Source organism: Oncorhynchus nerka, linkage group LG5 (assembly GCF_034236695.1).
Source record: "Oncorhynchus nerka isolate Pitt River linkage group LG5, Oner_Uvic_2.0, whole genome shotgun sequence".
NCBI classification, from domain to species: Eukaryota; Metazoa; Chordata; class Actinopteri; order Salmoniformes; family Salmonidae; genus Oncorhynchus; species Oncorhynchus nerka.
Window position 1 is genome coordinate 5,635,059 of NC_088400.1, and position 17,913 is coordinate 5,652,971.

Here is a 17,913-nt window from a genome sequence, read left to right on the forward strand (position 1 = left end):
GTTTGTGTGTATGTGTTGGTGTCTGTCTGTCTGTCTGTCTGTCTGTCTGTCTGTCTGTCTGTCTGTCTGTCTGTGTGGGTTAGTTATCTGTGTGGGTTAGATGTCTGTGTGGGTTAGTTATCTGTGTGGGTTAGTTATCAATGTGGGTTAGTTATCAATGTGGGTTAGTTATCAATGTGGGTTAGTTATCAATGTGGATTAGTCATCAACGTGGGTTAGTTATCAATGTGGGTTAGTCATCAATGTGGGTTAGTCATCAATGTGGGTTAGGTTATCAATGTGGGTTAGGTTATCAATGTGGGTTAGGTTATCAATGTGGGTTAGGTTGTCAATGTGGGTTAGGTTGTCAATGTGGGTTAGGTTATCAATGTGGGTTAGGTTGTCAATGTGGGTTAGGTTATCAATGTGGGTTAGGTTATCAATGTGGGTTAGGTTATCAATGTGGGTTAGGTTGTCAATGTGGGTTAGGTTATCAATGTGGGTTAGGTTGTCAATGTGGGTTAGGTTATCAATGTGGGTTAGGTTATCAATGTGGGTTAGGTTATCAATGTGGGTTAGGTTGTTAATGTGGGTTAGGTTATCAATGTGGGTTAGGTTGTCAATGTGGGTTAGGTTATCAATGTGGGTTAGGTTATCAATGTGGGTTAGGTTGTCAATGTGGGTTAGGTTATCAATGTGGGTTAGGTTATCAATGTGGGTTAGGTTGTCAATGTGGGTTAGGTTATCAATGTGGGTTAGGTTATCAATGTGGGTTAGGTTATCAATGTGGGTTAGGTTATCAATGTGGGTTAGGTTATCAATGTGTCCAGAGAGAGACAGATTAATATAAAGCAGAGCAGTCTATAACTGGAACATCTGTGAGGGAGCCAGTAGGAGTCTATAACTGGAACATCTGTGAGGGAGCCAGTAGGAGTCTATAACTGGGACGTCTGTGAGGGAGCCAGTAGGAGTCTATAACTGGGAAGTCTGTGAGGGAGCTCCTAGAGCCAGTAGGAGTCTATAACTGGGACGTCTGTGAGGGAGCCAGTAGGAGTCTGTAACTGGGACGTCTGTGAGGGAGCTCCTAGAGCCAGTAGGAGTCTATAACTGGGACGTCTGTGAGGGAGCCAGTAGGAGTCTATAACTGGTACGTCTGTGAGGGAGCCAGTAGGAGTCTATAACTGGAACATATGTGAAGGAGCTCCCAGAGCCAGTAGGAGTCTATAACTGGTACGTCTGTGAGGGAGCTCCTAGAGCCAGTAGGAGTGTATAACTGGGACGTCTGTGAGGGAGCCAGTAGGAGTCTATAACTGGTACGTCTGTGAGGGAGCCAGTAGGAGTCTATAACTGGGAAGTCTGTGAGGGAGCTCCTAGAGCCTGTAGAAGTCTATAACTGTCATGTCTGTGAGGGAGCTCCCAGAGCCAGTAGGAGTCTATAACTGGGATGTCTGTGAGGGAGCCAGTAGGAGTCTATAACTGGGAAGTCTGTGAGGGAGCTCCCAGAGCCAGTAGGAGTCTATAACTGGTACGTCTGTGAGGGAGCCAGTAGGAGTCTATAACTGGGACGTCTGTGAGGGAGCTCCTAGAGCCAGTAGGAGTCTATAACTGGGATGTCTGTGAGGGAGCCAGTAGGAGTCTATAACTGGGACGTCTGTGAGGGAGATCCCAGAGCCAGTAGGAGTCTATAACTGGGACGTCTGTGAGGTAGTTCCTAGAGCCAGTAGGAGTCTTTACCTGGGATGTCTGTGAGGGAGCTCCTAGAGCCTGTAGGAGTCTTTACCTGGGATGTCTGTCCTCCCTCCCTCCATCCCTCTCTCCTTCTCTCCCTCTCCAGCTAGGTCCTCCCTCCATCCCTCTCTCCTTCTCTCCCTCTCCAGCTAGGTCCTCCCTCCATCCCTCTCTCCTTCTCTCCCTCTCCATCTAGGTCCTCCCTCCATCCCTCTCTCCTTCTCTCCCTCTCTCCCTCTGTCCTTCTCTCCCTCTCTCCTTCCCTTCCTCTCTCCCTCTCTCCTTCCCTTCCTCTCTCCCTCTCTCCTTCTCTCCTTCTCTCCCTCTCTCCTTCCCTCCCTCTCTCATCTCTCCCTCTATCCTTCTCTCCTTCTCTCCCTCCATCGCTCTCTCTCTCCCTCCATCCCTCTCTCCCTCCATCCCTCTCTCCATCTCTTTTTCTTTCCTACTCTCCCTCCATCCTCTCTCCCCCTCCCCCTCTCCCTCTCCATGCCTCTCTCCCTCCTTGTAGCTAATTGATCATCTATCCTCATCTCATCCCTCTCTCCTCCGTCTCTCATCTTTCAATCCCTATCTCCTTGACATGCTCTCTTTTTTCTCTCATCTCTCACTCCTCATTTTAAAACTAGACAGAGAAGGAGCGAGAAAGGAAGAGGAGAGAGAGATAAGAACAAAATAGCTCTTCATCAATGCCACTACTTTAGTGAAGGAGTACTTCACCCTCGTGAAAGAAATGTACAGGAACGTTTAAGGATGAAATATGATGCTGGAACTCCCTGTGCCTCTGTTATTTAAGTAGTCATGCTACTACTGATGCACACACACACACACACACACACACACACACACACACACACACACACACACACACACACACACATTAATAAAACACATTGTAATTTTCGTATCAACCTCAAAGTCACAAGCATGATTGCTTTGTATCAGGTTTACAGTAGAGTTTACAACAACAATAAGGGCAGGCTAAGTTTGTTGCTACCCTATAATTACAGCAATTATTCCTCTCTCTCTCTGTCTCTGTCTCTGTCTCTGTCTCTCTCTCTCTCTCTCTCTCTCTCTCTCTCTCTCTCTCTCTCTCTCTCTCTCTCTCTCTCTGTCTCTGTGTCTCTCTCTCTCTCTCTCTCTCTCTCTCTCTCTCTGGTGAGAACAGATTACCTTTTCTCTCTCTCTCTCTCTCTCTCTCTCTCTCTCTCTCTCTCTCTCTCTCTCTCTGTCTCTGTCTCTGTCTCTCTCTCTCTCTCTATCTCTGTCTCTCTCTCTCTCTCTCTCTCTCTGTCTCTCTCTCTCTCTCTCTCCTGCTTTTGCGATGTGTTTCTCTGTGCTGGCTGTAATACCAGACATCCACCCCGTGTGTCATTCACTAAGGGAAGCAGGAATTGGACCAATAACTGAAAGGTCGCAGGTTCAATCTCTGAGTCAACTCGGTGAAGAATATGCTGATGTGCCCTTGACCAGCTAGTCTGCCTGGCTGACACCGGCTAAGCTGTATTCTGTAGCTGGGATTGTTTAACTCTGAACCGGGTTTGAGGGAGTCTGACTCTTCTTTGGAGTTGGAGATGGAAGGCGAAGCCATGGAATGCGGGTCATGTGACATGTTCTAAGAGAGTCTGAGAGAGAGAACAGTTTACAGGCGTACCCTACAATACTCTGTAAACCACTCCACGGCTCGAAGGAGCGGATCGTTTCATTATCAGAGGACAACAGGGTCTCTTGCTAAAATAGTCTTTATAACTGAACGCCTCAATCCTAAAAATCATCAAGGGGATGATCCTGGGTGCTCGAACAAACTGCAGTAACATCTGTGGATACTACCACCGACCTCTCCTTGGTTACTACCACAGAGCTCTCTCATGTGGATACTACCACCGACCTCTCCTTGGTTACTACCACAGAGCTCTCTCATGTGGATACTACCACCGACCTCTCCTTGGTTACTACCACAGAGCTCTCTCATGTGGATACTACCACAGAGCTCTCTCATGTGGCTACTACCACAGAGCTCTCTCATGTGGATACTACCACAGAGCTCTCTCATGTGGATACTACCACAGAGCTCTCTCATGTGGATACTACCAGAGAGCTCTCTCATGTGGATACTACCACCGACCTCTCCTTGGTTACTACCACAGAGCTCTCTCATGTGGATACTACCACAGAGCTCTCTCATGTGGATACTACCACAGAACTCTCTCATGTGGATACTACCACCGACCTCTCCTTGGTTACTACCACAGAGCTCTCTCATGTGGATACTACCACAGAGCTCTCTCATGTGGATACTACCACCGACCTATCCTTGGTTACTACCACAGAGCTCTCTCATGTGGATACTACCACGGACCTCTCCTTGGTTACTACCACAGAGCTCTCTCATGTGGATACTACCACCGACCTCTCCTTGGTTACTACCACAGAGCTCTCTCATGTGGATACTACCACCGACCTCTCCTTGGTTACTACCACAGAGCTCTCTCATGTGGATACTACCACCGACCTCTCCTTGGTTACTACCACAGAGCTTCCCATGTGGATACTACCACGGACCTCTCCTTGGATACTACCACGGACCTCTCCTCAAAGAGGTCCGTGGAACAAATAATTCAACAGTAAAATAACAATAGCGAGGCTATATACAGGGTACCGGTATAGAGTCAATGTGGAGACTATACACAGGGTACCGGTACAGAGTCAATGTGGAGGCTATATACAGGGGGTACTGGTACAATGTGTCAATGTGTGTGGGCACCGGTTAGTCGAGGTAATTGAGGTAATATGTACATGTAGGTAAAGTTAAAGTGGCTATGCATAGATAATTAACAGAGAGTAGCAGCAGCGTAAAAGAGGGGTCTGGGTAGCCCTTTGATTAGCTGTTCGGCATTCTTATGGGCTGGGGGTAGAAGCCTTTTCGACCTAGACTTCATGCTCTGGGAACCGCTTGAAGTGCAGTAGCAGAAAGGACAGTCCATGACTGGGGTGGCTGGAGTCTTTGACAATTTTTAGGGCCTTCCTCTGACACCGCCTGGTATAGAGGTCCTGGATGGCAGGAATCTTGGCCCCAGTGACATACTGAGCCGTACGCACTACACTCTGTAGAGGCCGAGCAGTTGCCATACCAGGCAGTGATGCAACCGGTCAGGATGCTCTCGATGGTGCAGCTGTAGAACATTTTGTGGATCTGAGGACCCATGCCAAGTCTTTTCAGTCTCCTGAGGGGGAATAGGCTTTGTCGTGCCCTCTTCACGACTGTCTTAGTGTGTTTGGACCATGATAGTTTGTTGGTGGTGTGGACAACAAGGAACTTGAAATTCTCAACCAGCTCCACTGCAGCCCTGCCGATGAGAATGGGGGAGTACTCGGTCCTCATTTTCCTGTAGTCCACAATCAGGCTCAGGGTCAGAACAGGCAGAAAAATCAGAACCGCAGTAATAGCTTTCTGTAGCTTATGTTTTCAATACTAGATTAGTTCTCTGATCCTTTGATTGGTTGGACAATATGTCACTTATTGGTGCAAGAGCTCTGATAAGTTGGAGGATGTCCTAATTACTGCATAAGTATATGGGAATGGGTGAGAACCATGAGCCTCCTAGGTTTTGTATTGAAGTCATTGTAATCAAAAGAGGATGGAAGCTAGCTGTCCTCCGGCTACACCATGGTGCTACTCTATGAAGTGCTGTTCATGTCACTATAGACCTTCATTGCAAAACTGTTTTAATCAATTATTTGGTGACGTGTGAATATATTTAGTATAGACCTAAAAACTTTTTTAATGTTTCACTATTTTTTTAAATTAAAATTCACAGAGGATGGTCCTCCCGTTCCACCTCTGAGGAGCCTCCACTGGTCAAGTGCTCCTGCTGAGGTCAGACTCCATTTAACCTTTACGGAAGTGGCTAAACGATAAGTAACTAAATAAAAAGGTGAGCTTCTACACCTGCATTGCTTCCTGTTTGGGGTTTTAGGCTGGGTTTCTGTACAGCACTTTGAGATATCAGCTGATGTAAGAAGGGCTAGCCACCGTGCTTCTACACCTGCATTGCTTCCTGTTTGGGGTTTTAGGCTGAGGGTTTCTGTACAGCACTTTGAGATATCAGCTGATGTAAGAAGGGCTAGCCACCGTGCTTCTACACCTGCATTGCTTCCTGTTTGGGGTTTTAGGTCTGGGTTTCTGTACAGCACTTTGAGATATCAGCTGATGTAAGAAGGGCTAGCCACCGTGCTTCTACACCTGCATTGCTTCCTGTTTGGGGTTTTAGGCTGGGTTTCTGTACAGCACTTTGAGATATCAGCTGATGTAAGAAGGGCTAGCCACCGTGCTTCTACACCTGCATTGCTTCCTGTTTGGGGTTTTAGGCTGGGTTTCTGTACAGCACTTTGAGATATCAGCTGATGTAAGAAGGGCTAGCCACCGTGCTTCTACACCTGCATTGCTTCCTGTTTGGGGTTTTAGGCTGGGTTTCTGTACAGCACTTTGAGATATCAGCTGATGTAAGAAGGGCTAGCCACCGTGCTTCTACACCTGCATTGCTTCCTGTTTGGGGTTTTAGGCTGGGTTTCTGTACAGCACTTTGAGATATCAGCTGATGTAAGAAGGGCTAGCCACCGTGCTTCTACACCTGCATTGCTTCCTGTTTGGGGTTTTAGGCTGAGGGTTTCTGTACAGCACTTTGAGATATCAGCTGATGTAAGAAGGGCTAGCCACCGTGCTTCTACACCTGCATTGCTTCCTGTTTGGGGTTTTAGGCTGGGTTTCTGTACAGCACTTTGAGATATCAGCTGATGTAAGAAGGGCTAGCCACCGTGCTTCTACACCTGCATTGCTTCCTGTTTGGGGTTTTAGGCTGAGGGTTTCTGTTTTAGGCTGAGGGTTTCTGTACAGCACTTTGAGATATCAGCTGATGTAAGAAGGGCTAGCCACCGTGCTTCTACACCTGCATTGCTTCCTGTTTGGGGTTTTAGGCTGGGTTTCTGTACAGCACTTTGAGATATCAGCTGATGTAAGAAGGGCTAGCCACCGTGCTTCTACACCTGCATTGCTTCCTGTTTGGGGTTTTAGGCTGAGGGTTTCTGTACAGCACTTTGAGATATCAGCTGATGTAAGAAGGGCTAGCCACCGTGCTTCTACACCTGCATTGCTTCCTGTTTGGGGTTTTAGGCTGGGTTTCTGTACAGCACTTTGAGATATCAGCTGATGTAAGAAGGGCTAGCCACCGTGCTTCTACACCTGCATTGCTTCCTGTTTGGGGTTTTAGGCTGAGGGTTTCTGTACAGCACTTTGAGATATCAGCTGATGTAAGAAGGGCTAGCCACCGTGCTTCTACACCTGCATTGCTTCCTGTTTGGGGTTTTAGGCTGGGTTTCTGTACAGCACTTTGAGATATCAGCTGATGTAAGAAGGGCTAGCCACCGTGCTTCTACACCTGCATTGCTTCCTGTTTGGGGTTTTAGGCTGGGTTTCTGTACAGCACTTTGAGATATCAGCTGATGTAAGCTAGCCACCGTGTTTCTACAATTGCTTCCTGTTTGGGGGGCTGGGTTTCTAGCAGCACTTTGAGATACCGTGCTTCTACACCTGCATTGCTTCCTGTTTGGGGTTTTAGGTCTGGGTTTCTGTACAGCACTTTGAGATATCAGCTGATGTAAGAAGGGCTAGCCACCGTGCTTCTACACCTGCATTGCTTCCTGTTTGGGGTTTTAGGCTGGGTTTCTGTACAGCACTTTGAGATATCAGCTGATGTAAGAAGGGCTAGCCACCGTGCTTCTACACCTGCATTGCTTCCTGTTTGGGGTTTTAGGCTGGGTTTCTGTACAGCACTTTGAGATATCAGCTGATGTAAGAAGGGCTAGCCACCGTGCTTCTACACCTGCATTGCTTCCTGTTTGGGGTTTTAGGCTGGGTTTCTGTACAGCACTTTGAGATATCAGCTGATGTAAGAAGGGCTAGCCACCGTGCTTCTACACCTGCATTGCTTCCTGTTTGGGGTTTTAGGCTGAGGGTTTCTGTACAGCACTTTGAGATATCAGCTGATGTAAGAAGGGCTAGCCACCGTGCTTCTACACCTGCATTGCTTCCTGTTTGGGGTTTTAGGCTGGGTTTCTGTACAGCACTTTGAGATATCAGCTGATGTAAGAAGGGCTAGCCACCGTGCTTCTACACCTGCATTGCTTCCTGTTTGGGGTTTTAGGCTGGGTTTCTGTACAGCACTTTGAGATATCAGCTGATGTAAGAAGGGCTAGCCACCGTGCTTCTACACCTGCATTGCTTCCTGTTTGGGGTTTTAGGCTGAGGGTTTCTGTACAGCACTTTGAGATATCAGCTGATGTAAGAAGGGCTAGCCACCGTGCTTCTACACCTGCATTGCTTCCTGTTTGGGGTTTTAGGCTGGGTTTCTGTACAGCACTTTGAGATATCAGCTGATGTAAGAAGGGCTAGCCACCGTGCTTCTACACCTGCATTGCTTCCTGTTTGGGGTTTTAGGCTGAGGGTTTCTGTACAGCACTTTGAGATATCAGCTGATGTAAGAAGGGCTAGCCACCGTGCTTCTACACCTGCATTGCTTCCTGTTTGGGGTTTTAGGCTGTGCTTCTGTACAGCACTTTGAGATATCAGCTGATGTAAGAAGGGCTAGCCACCGTGCTTCTACACCTGCATTGCTTCCTGTTTGGGGTTTTAGGCTGAGGGTTTCTGTACAGCACTTTGAGATATCAGCTGATGTAAGAAGGGCTAGCCACCGTGCTTCTACACCTGCATTGCTTCCTGTTTGGGGTTTTAGGCTGGGTTTCTGTACAGCACTTTGAGATATCAGCTGATGTAAGAAGGGCTAGCCACCGTGCTTCTACACCTGCATTGCTTCCTGTTTGGGGTTTTAGGCTGGGTTTCTGTACAGCACTTTGAGATATCAGCTGATGTAAGAAGGGCTAGCCACCGTGCTTCTACACCTGCATTGCTTCCTGTTTGGGGTTTTAGGCTGGGTTTCTGTACACCTGCATTGCTTCCTGTTTTGAGATATCAGCTGATGTAAGAAGGGCTAGCCACCGTGCTTCTACACCTGCATTGCTTCCTGTTTGGGGTTTTAGGCTGGGTTTCTGTACAGCACTTTGAGATATCAGCTGATGTAAGAAGGGCTAGCCACCGTGCTTCTACACCTGCATTGCTTCCTGTTTGGGGTTTTAGGCTGGGTTTCTGTACAGCACTTTGAGATATCAGCTGATGTAAGAAGGGCTAGCCACCGTGCTTCTACACCTGCATTGCTTCCTGTTTGGGGTTTTAGGCTGGGTTTCTGTACAGCACTTTGAGATATCAGCTGATGTAAGAAGGGCTAGCCACCGTGCTTCTACACCTGCATTGCTTCCTGTTTGGGGTTTTAGGCTGAGGGTTTCTGTACAGCACTTTGAGATATCAGCTGATGTAAGAAGGGCTAGCCACCGTGCTTCTACACCTGCATTGCTTCCTGTTTGGGGTTTTAGGCTGGGTTTCTGTACAGCACTTTGAGATATCAGCTGATCTAAGAAGGGCTAGCCACCGTGCTTCTACACCTGCATTGCTTCCTGTTTGGGGTTTTAGGCTGAGGGTTTCTGTACAGCACTTTGAGATATCAGCTGATGTAAGAAGGGCTAGCCACCGTGCTTCTACACCTGCATTGCTTCCTGTTTGGGGTTTTAGGCTGGGTTTCTGTACAGCACTTTGAGATATCAGCTGATGTAAGAAGGGCTAGCCATTGCTTCCTGTTTGGGGTGCTTCTACACCTGCATTGCTTCCTGTTTGGGGTTTTAGGCTGGGTTTCTGTACAGCACTTTGAGATATCAGCTGATGTAAGAAGGGCTAGCCACCGTGCTACTACACCTGCATGGGTTGCTGTTTGGGGTTTTAGGCTGGGTTTCTGTACAGCACTTTGAGATATCAGCTGATGTACGAAGGGCTATATAAATACATTTGATTTGATTTGAGAGCGGTGAGAGAGGAAAAATAAAGAGAAAGAAGGAGAGATAGAAAGATATGGAGAGAGAGAGAAGAGATGTGGAAAGAGAAAGGAGAAAGATAACTTAGAGAGATAGAAAGATATGGAGAGAGACAGAGAGAAGATGTGGAGGGAGAAAGGAGAAAGAGAAGTTAGAGAGCAGCTTTTACACCTGCATTGCTTGCTGTTTGGGGTTTTAGGCTGGGTTTCTGTACAGCACTTTGAGATATCAGCTGATGTACGAAGGGCTATATAAATAAATTTGATTTGATTTGAGAGCGGTGAGAGAGGAAAAATAAAGAGAAAGAAGGAGAGATAGAAAGATATGGAGACAGAGAGAAGAGATGTGGAAAGAGAAAGGAGAAAGATAACTTAGAGAGATAGAAAGATATGGAGAGAGACAGAGAGAAGAGATGTGGAAAGAGAAAGGAGAAAGAGAAGTTAGAGAGATAGAAAGATATGGAGAGAGAGAGAGAGAGATGATGGTGAATCACTAAAACAATACAGAAATACACTACGGATAAAGAAGGAACAGCACGTCAGAAATCAGCTCAATGTAATTGAAGAATCCATAGACTCTAACCACTTCTGGGAAAATTGGAAAACACTAAACAAACAAACAACACGAATAATTATCTATCCAAAATGGAGATGTATGGGTAAACCACTTCTCCAATCTTTTTGGCTCTATAACAAAGAATAAAGAGCAAAAACAGAGAGAGAAGATGTGGAGGGAGAGAGAGAGATGTTTAGAGAGAGAGAATATGTGGAGGGAGAGAGAGAGAAGATGTGGAGAGAGAGAGAAGATGTGAGAAGAGATATATATAGAGAGAGAAGATGTAGAGGGAGAGAGAGAGATGTGTAGGAAGAGATATATATAGAGAGAGATGATGTGGAGAGAGAAGATGATGTGGAGAGAGAGAGGGGGGGAGAGAGAGAAGATGTGTAAGAAGAGATATATATAGAGATGATGTGGAGAGAGATGATGTGGAGAGAGAGAGATATATATATATATATATATAGAGATGACGTGGAGAGAGAAGATGTGGAGAGAGAGATGATGTGGAGAGAGAGATGACGTGGAGAGAGAGATGACGTGGAGAGAGATGTGGAGAGAGAGAGAGATATAGTTAGAGAGAAGATGTGGAGATATATATATATATATATATATATATAGAGAGAGAGAGAGATATAGTTAGAGAGAAGATGTGGAGAGAGAAGATGTGGAGAGAGAGATATACAGTGGGGCAAAAAAGTATTTAGTCAGCCACCAATTGTGCAAGTTCTCCCACTTAAAAATATGAGAGAGGCCTGTAATTTTCATCATAGGCACACTTCAACTATGACAGACAAAAAAAAATATCCAGAAAATCACATTGTAGGATTTTTTATGAATTTATTTGCAAGTTATGGTGGAAAATAAGTATTTTGTCACCTACAAACAAGCACGATTTCTGGCTCACACAGACCTGTAACATCTTCTTTAAGGGACTCCTATGTCCCCCACTCGTTACCTGTATTAATGGCACCTGTTTTAACTTGTTATCAGTATAAAAGACACCTGTCCACAACCTCAAAGAGTCACATTCCAAACTCCACTATGGCCAAGACCAAAGAGCTGTCAAAGGACACCAGAAACAAAATTGTAGACCTGCACCAGGCTGGGAAGACTGAATCTGCAATAGGTAAGCAGCTTGGTTTGAAGAAATCAACTGTGGGAGCAATTATTAGGAAATAGAAGACATACAAGACCACTGATAATCTCCCTCGATCTGGGGCTCCACGCAAGATCTCACCCCATGGGTTCAAAATGATCACAAGAACGGTGAGCAAAAATCCCAGAACCACACGGGGGGACCTAGTGAATGACCTGCAGAGAGCTGGGACCAAAGTAACAAAGCCTACCATTAGTAACATACTACGCCGCCAGGGAATCAAATCCTGCAGTGCCAGAAGTGTCCCCCTGGTAAGCCAGTACATGTCCAGGCCCGTCTGAAGTTTGCTAGAGAGCATTTGGATGATCCAGAAGAAGATTGGGAGAATGTCATATGGTCAGATGAAACCAAAATATAACTTTTTGGTAAAAACTCAACTCGTCGTGTTTGGAGGACAAAGAATGCTGAGTTGCATCCAAAGAACACCATACCTACTGTGAAGCATGGGGGTGGAAACATCATGCTTTGGGGCTGTGTTTCTGCAAAGGGACCAGGGCGACTGATCCGTGTAAAGGAAAGAACGAATGGGGCCATGTATTGTGAGATTTTGAGTGAAAACCTCCTTCCATCAGCAAGGGCATTGAAGATGAAACGTGGCTTGGTCTTTCAGCATAACAATGATCCCAAACACACCGCCCGGGCAACGGAGGAGTGGCTTCGTAAGAAGCATTTCAAGGTCCTGGAGTGGCCTAGCCAGTCTCCAGATCTCAACCCCATAGAAAATCTTTGGAGGGAGTTGAAAGTCCGTGTTGCCCAGCAACAGCCCCAAAACATCACTGCCCTAAAGGAGATATGCATGGAGGATTGGGCCAAAATACCAGCAACAGTGTGTGAAAACCTTGTGAAGACTTACAGAAAACGTTTGACCTCTGTCATTGCCAACAAAGGGTATATAACAAAGTATTGAGATAAACTTTTGTTATTGACCAAATACTTATTTTCCACCATAATTTGCAAATAAATTCATTAAAAATCCTACAATGTGATTTTCTGCATATTTTTCTCTCATTTTCTCTCATATGATGAAAATTACAGGCCTCTCTCATCTTTTTAAGTGGGAGAACTTGAACAATTGGTGGCTGACTAAATACTTTTTTGCCCCACTGTATATATTGAGAGAGATGATGTGGAGAGAGAAGATGTGGAGAGAGAAAAGAAAACAAGAAAAGAGAAGGGGAGAGAGAGCGAGAGAGACAGAGACCAGTATCATAATGTGTCGAGAGGCAGCAGACAACTAGATACTATACAGTAACGTAAAACGAATCTCAGATTCATTGGGGACACAAACTGCTCATTATTGATTAGCCTGTGTGTTGTACTCCACATTCATAGAAGACCAACAAAATAACAGAACACTTCTCCAGGCACTGTGTACTTAAGTGCACTACTTTTGACCGGGGCCCTGTGCCGTCTCCCTCCGCATGTTGACCGGGGCCCTGTGCCGTCTCCCTCCGCATGTTGCTGGTCTCCCTCTCTGTCTGTCTGTCTGTTTGTTTGTCTGTGCTTTGTCAGGGAAGATACACATCATCACTGTGAGTCAAGGCTGGCGATGCATACCATGTTGCTGCTCTCTCTCTCGCTCTCTTTATTCCCCTCTCTCTTTTTCTCTCTTTCTGTCTATATGGTAGTGTGGTCTATGGTGAATAGGGTGCCATTAGGGAGGAACTAGTGGGTTCTGGCGAACACATTCATCTGCCCCTTTCTGCTAATGCTGCTGCCTTTCGCTCTCAGTTTCCAATAGCAACCAGAATGAAAAGTAAAAAAACAGATTTTTCAACTGACAGATGGATGCTTCAGATGTGTTCTCTCTCCGTTTCCTCCACCTCCACCACACACTGCATTGTTACCTGTGTACAGTGGGAAAGAAATGCTGCACATTCATACTGTATAACTCTTTGGATTTATTATTGAAGAGAAGTGAACTAAACTGGGATGGAGGGAGAGGATGGAGGAGAGGGGAGGAGGCTGTTGCATATATCTGTTGCCATGGGGATGCTGGCGCAGTGACTATGCAGTAATGTGCCTGGCAACAGGAATGGAGGTTTTGTTTTCGGGGAGGAGAAGTGGAGAAGAGAGGAGAGGAGAGAGGAGAGGAGAGGAGAGGAGAGGAGAGGAGAGGAGAGGAGAGGAGGAGAGAAGAAGAGGAGGAGAGGATATGTGAAGGAGAGAGGGGGAGAGGGGGAAGATCTCACTTGCATACTCCTCACGTCCTCTCTCCTCTCCTCCTTCTCAAAACCCATTGGTTGAGAAAGCCAGGTCCCTCCTCTCTGACCTTCTCTTCCAATGGGTTTTGAGAAGGAGGCGAGGACGGAGGATTCAAGTACTATGCAATTGAGATTTTCCCAGGGAGTTTCATCAGAGCGGGAGAAGAGGATGAGAGGAGAGGAGGGCAGGGAGGAGGAGAGGAGGAGTTTCAGAGAGGAGAGAGACATGGGAGAGGAGTAATAGCCCCATCCTCAGCCGTATCCACCAATTAACTGGAGAGGACATTTACTTTAGAAAGGGGAGTTAGACAGGCTTTGGGATGGAGAGAATGAGAGCGAACACTAAACACTAGCTGCTGCCTGTCCGCCTGTCCGCCTGCCCGTCTGTCTGCCTGTCTGCCTGCCCACCTGTCTGCCTGTCTGCTCGCCTGTCTGCCCGCCTACCCGCCTGCCTGCCTGCCCACCTGTCTGCCTGTCTGCCCGCCAGCCCGCCTGCCCGCCTGCCCGCCTGCCCGCCTGTCTGCCTGCCCACCTGTCTGCCTGTCTGCTCGCCTGTCTGCCCGCCTACCCGCCTGTCTGCCTGCCCACCTGTCTGCCTGTCCGCCTGCCCGCCTGCTCGCCTGCCTGCCCGCCAGCCCGCCTGCCCGCCTGCCCGCCACTCACCTTGCTACTCTCTGTTCCTCTGAGACCTTTGATGTTTTCATGCCTCCCTTCACTCCTCTGTTTCAGATTGAATTAAAGTCTCTGTCTACGTCTCGAATGGCAACCTATTCGGTGTGCAGTGCACTACTTTTAGGCGGGTAGGCGGGCAGACAGGCGAGCAGACAGGCAGACAGGTGGGCAGAGTCCATTGGTCAAAAATAGTGCACTATGTAGGGAAAATGGATACCATTTGGTACACACTGTCTCTCCTGTCGCCTTCCCAGCCACCACACAAGTGGTTAGTGGATCAAATCAATTTCATTAAAGGAAGAATACAATACCGGTGCCTAATGGAGGTCTCATAATAGCATGTTCCCAAAGATAAACGTGTTAATCAAACTCAGGAACGGTGCACAGAAAACAGTAATTTACTGTAAAAAGAGCGAAGACCTACTCTGAATACTGCCTTTGTAATCAACACCACATATTCATTTTGATTAACCAATGATAGTAACTTGTGGAGGGTAATTTGCATATCATGTAACGCCAACACACAGGACCATTACGGCTGTGAGAATGGAGACTAGATTCAATCTGTTATCTGCTTATCAGATTAAAGCGACGTATGCAACTTCTTTTTTTTTTACCGTGAATGCAGTCTCCACTAACGCAGGAAAACGTTGCCTTTCATTTTCAACCGCGCTTTTAAACACTGACCTTCAGCGATACGGAGCGAATCCAACCCTGAGGTCTCAGTCACATCAAGTTTCTAGTTTTATATGTCACAGTGAAATACTTATCTTACAAGGCCTAACCACCAGGGCTGTAATCAATATCAAGATATTATAACTAATAAAAAGCAACAACAAAAACAAAACAAACATGAGAAGTAAGAAATGATATTGTGTGTATACAGGGTATATTCAGATACCTATCCAACGCAGGGATTAGGATGAAGTGGCCGGGAGCAGTACAAATAATAACAACAATAACAACAGTAAACAGCAGCATAAGTGTGTGTGTGTGTGTGTGTGTGTGTGTGTGTGTGTGTGTGTGTAGACGTGATATGTGGATATGCATGTTAACAGGACTGTAAAGTGAGTGGTAGCAGGAATGTATAAATACTAATGGTAATATATACATGTTAACAGGACTGTAAAGTGAGTGGTAGCAGGAATGTATAAATACTAATGGGAATATATACATGTTAACAGCAGTGATAGTGACCAGTAGCAGGAGAAGTGTTGATACTAATGGTAATGACAGTTAATAATCAATGAACAGCAGTGATCTAATCAATAATCATTGTAGCAGCAGCGTAGGTATGAGGGGAAACAGTAGCTGTTTGTCATTTAGCAGTTATGGCCAAGGAATAGAAGCTGTTTTGGAGTCTGTTGGTCTGAGCCTTGGTGCACCGGTACCGCCTGCTGAACGGTGAGCAGGGGGAACAGTCTGTTGGTCTGAGCCTTGGTGCGGTGAGCAGCACTGGTACCGCCTGCTGAACGGTGAGCAGGGGGAACAGTCTGTTGGTCTGAGCCTTGGTGCGGTGAGGAGCACTGGTACCGCCTGCTGAACGGGCAGGGAGAACAGTCTGTTGGTCTGAGCCTTGGTGAGCAGGGAGACCAGTCTGTTGGTCTGAGCCTTGGTGAGCAGGGAGACCAGTCTGTTGGTCTGAGCCTTGGTGCACCGGTGAACAGTGCTACTTACCTGTTGCTTATCGAAAGTTTCCATCTCAAGATGGAATATAATCTTCAGGCAAGTGTATTGTAGTTGCCACCTGTTGCTGGCATTGGATTGGTGGAGGCATGGGCTAGTGGGCGTTTCTTATACCAGTCACTTTTTTTTCAAATCATTCAATTGAAGTACTTGGGGTGTGGGGGTAGGAGAGTTAACTGGGACATAGCTTCAGTCTTCAGCCAAGTGCAGTCGCCACCTGTTGCTGTCAGGCAATAATGTCGGAGAATCACGCTGAAAACAACAAGCAATCCAGCGAGCGTAAGAATATGAAAACATTACTTCTACAACAGTTTTTCATCCCTGCGAATTCAACATCTACGACTGTATCACAGTTGTTGATGTTGTTGCTGCATCTAATTATTCACATTTCTTAGATAAATTAGTTTGCTTTATATTCCAAGTTCAATGGATATAAAGATGAAACGGTCGCATTTTAGAAGGCGCTGAGTATTCCAGTTAGACTTAGTTCAAGACTCATAATGTATTTTGATCATATGCATAACACATGTAAACATGATACATAATTTATCAGTGTGTGGGGCTGATGACACCCATCTTTTTTTCCTCTCAGCTCGGCTCTTCTAACGAGTCAAATCCTGATAGATAAATACCATCTAGTAATAATTATTACACAGCCAGGACACTCACTCTGCAGCGTGAATATATGATGTTTACTAGTTTAACCCTGTGACACGTTCTGGCTTTGTATGTTCACCCTCTCTAATAAAAAGGTACTTAGGCCTTTGTCGAGGGAAGTTGACTTTAAAAGGGACATTGACAACGCTCCTTTGATTGAATCCCGGTCTGGGGAAAGAGGAGAAGGGGCAGGGGAAGCAGGTCCAGAGCGGAATCCAAGGAAGCAGTAGAGTGGGGTCCAGTGCAGGGGAGCAGGACTGACGAGACGAGGGACTGGTGACATGGACCAGAGTCGGAGCGGAAAGAATTGTAGCAGAGAGGAAAAGAGCGTCATGCCAGGGAAAACAGGCACCAAAGGATAACACGCAGGAACAAACAGCTAGAAATGCAGACTGAGCAGATGATACAATCTGGCAGTGTTGAAGTGTCAGGGCTGAGTATTTGTAGAGGTATTGATTATGGAACAGGTTGCAGCTGGTGGGAACCTGCTCTGACTCCAGCACACTTGTCTCCACTCACACAATCAGATACACCCAGAGAGAGAGAAGGAGAGAGCACTGGGCGAGTGGCCGCAGGTTAGTGAGACACAGGGTGAGAAGTATCATATCAGGGGCAGATGTAACAGGTGCCTTGTGAGGATAAGGCGACGAGTGACTAGTCTGCCCTTGCCTTCTGTCCTGCTAGCTAACGCTCAATCGCTGGAAAAGTAATGGGATGAACTGAAAGCACGTTTATCTTAAAAACGGTAATATCTTATGTTTCACCGAGTCGTGGCTGAACGACGACATTAAGAAAACACAGCTGGTGGGTTATACACTCTATCGGCAAGACAGAACACAGCCTCTGGTAAGACACGGGGTGGGGGCCTATGCATTTATGTAAACAGCTGGTGTGCGATATATAAGGAAGTCCCAAGGTTTTGCTCGCCTGAGGTAGAGTATCTCATGACAAGCTGTAGACCACACTATCTACCTAGGGAGTTTTCATCTGTAATTTCCGTACCTGTCTACATACCGCCACAGACCGATGCTGGCGATAAAACCACACTCAATGAGCTGTATACAGCCATAAAGCAAACAAGAAACGCTTATCCAGAGGTGGCGCTCCTAGTGGTCGGGGACTTTAATGCAGGGTAAGCTTAAATGAGTTTTACCTCATTTCTATCAGCGTGTTAAATGTGCCACCAGAGGGAAAAAAAATCTAGACCACTTTTACTCCACACACAGAGATGTGTACAAACCTCTCCTTCACCCTCCATTTGGCAAATCTTACCATAATTATATCCTCCTGATTGCTGCT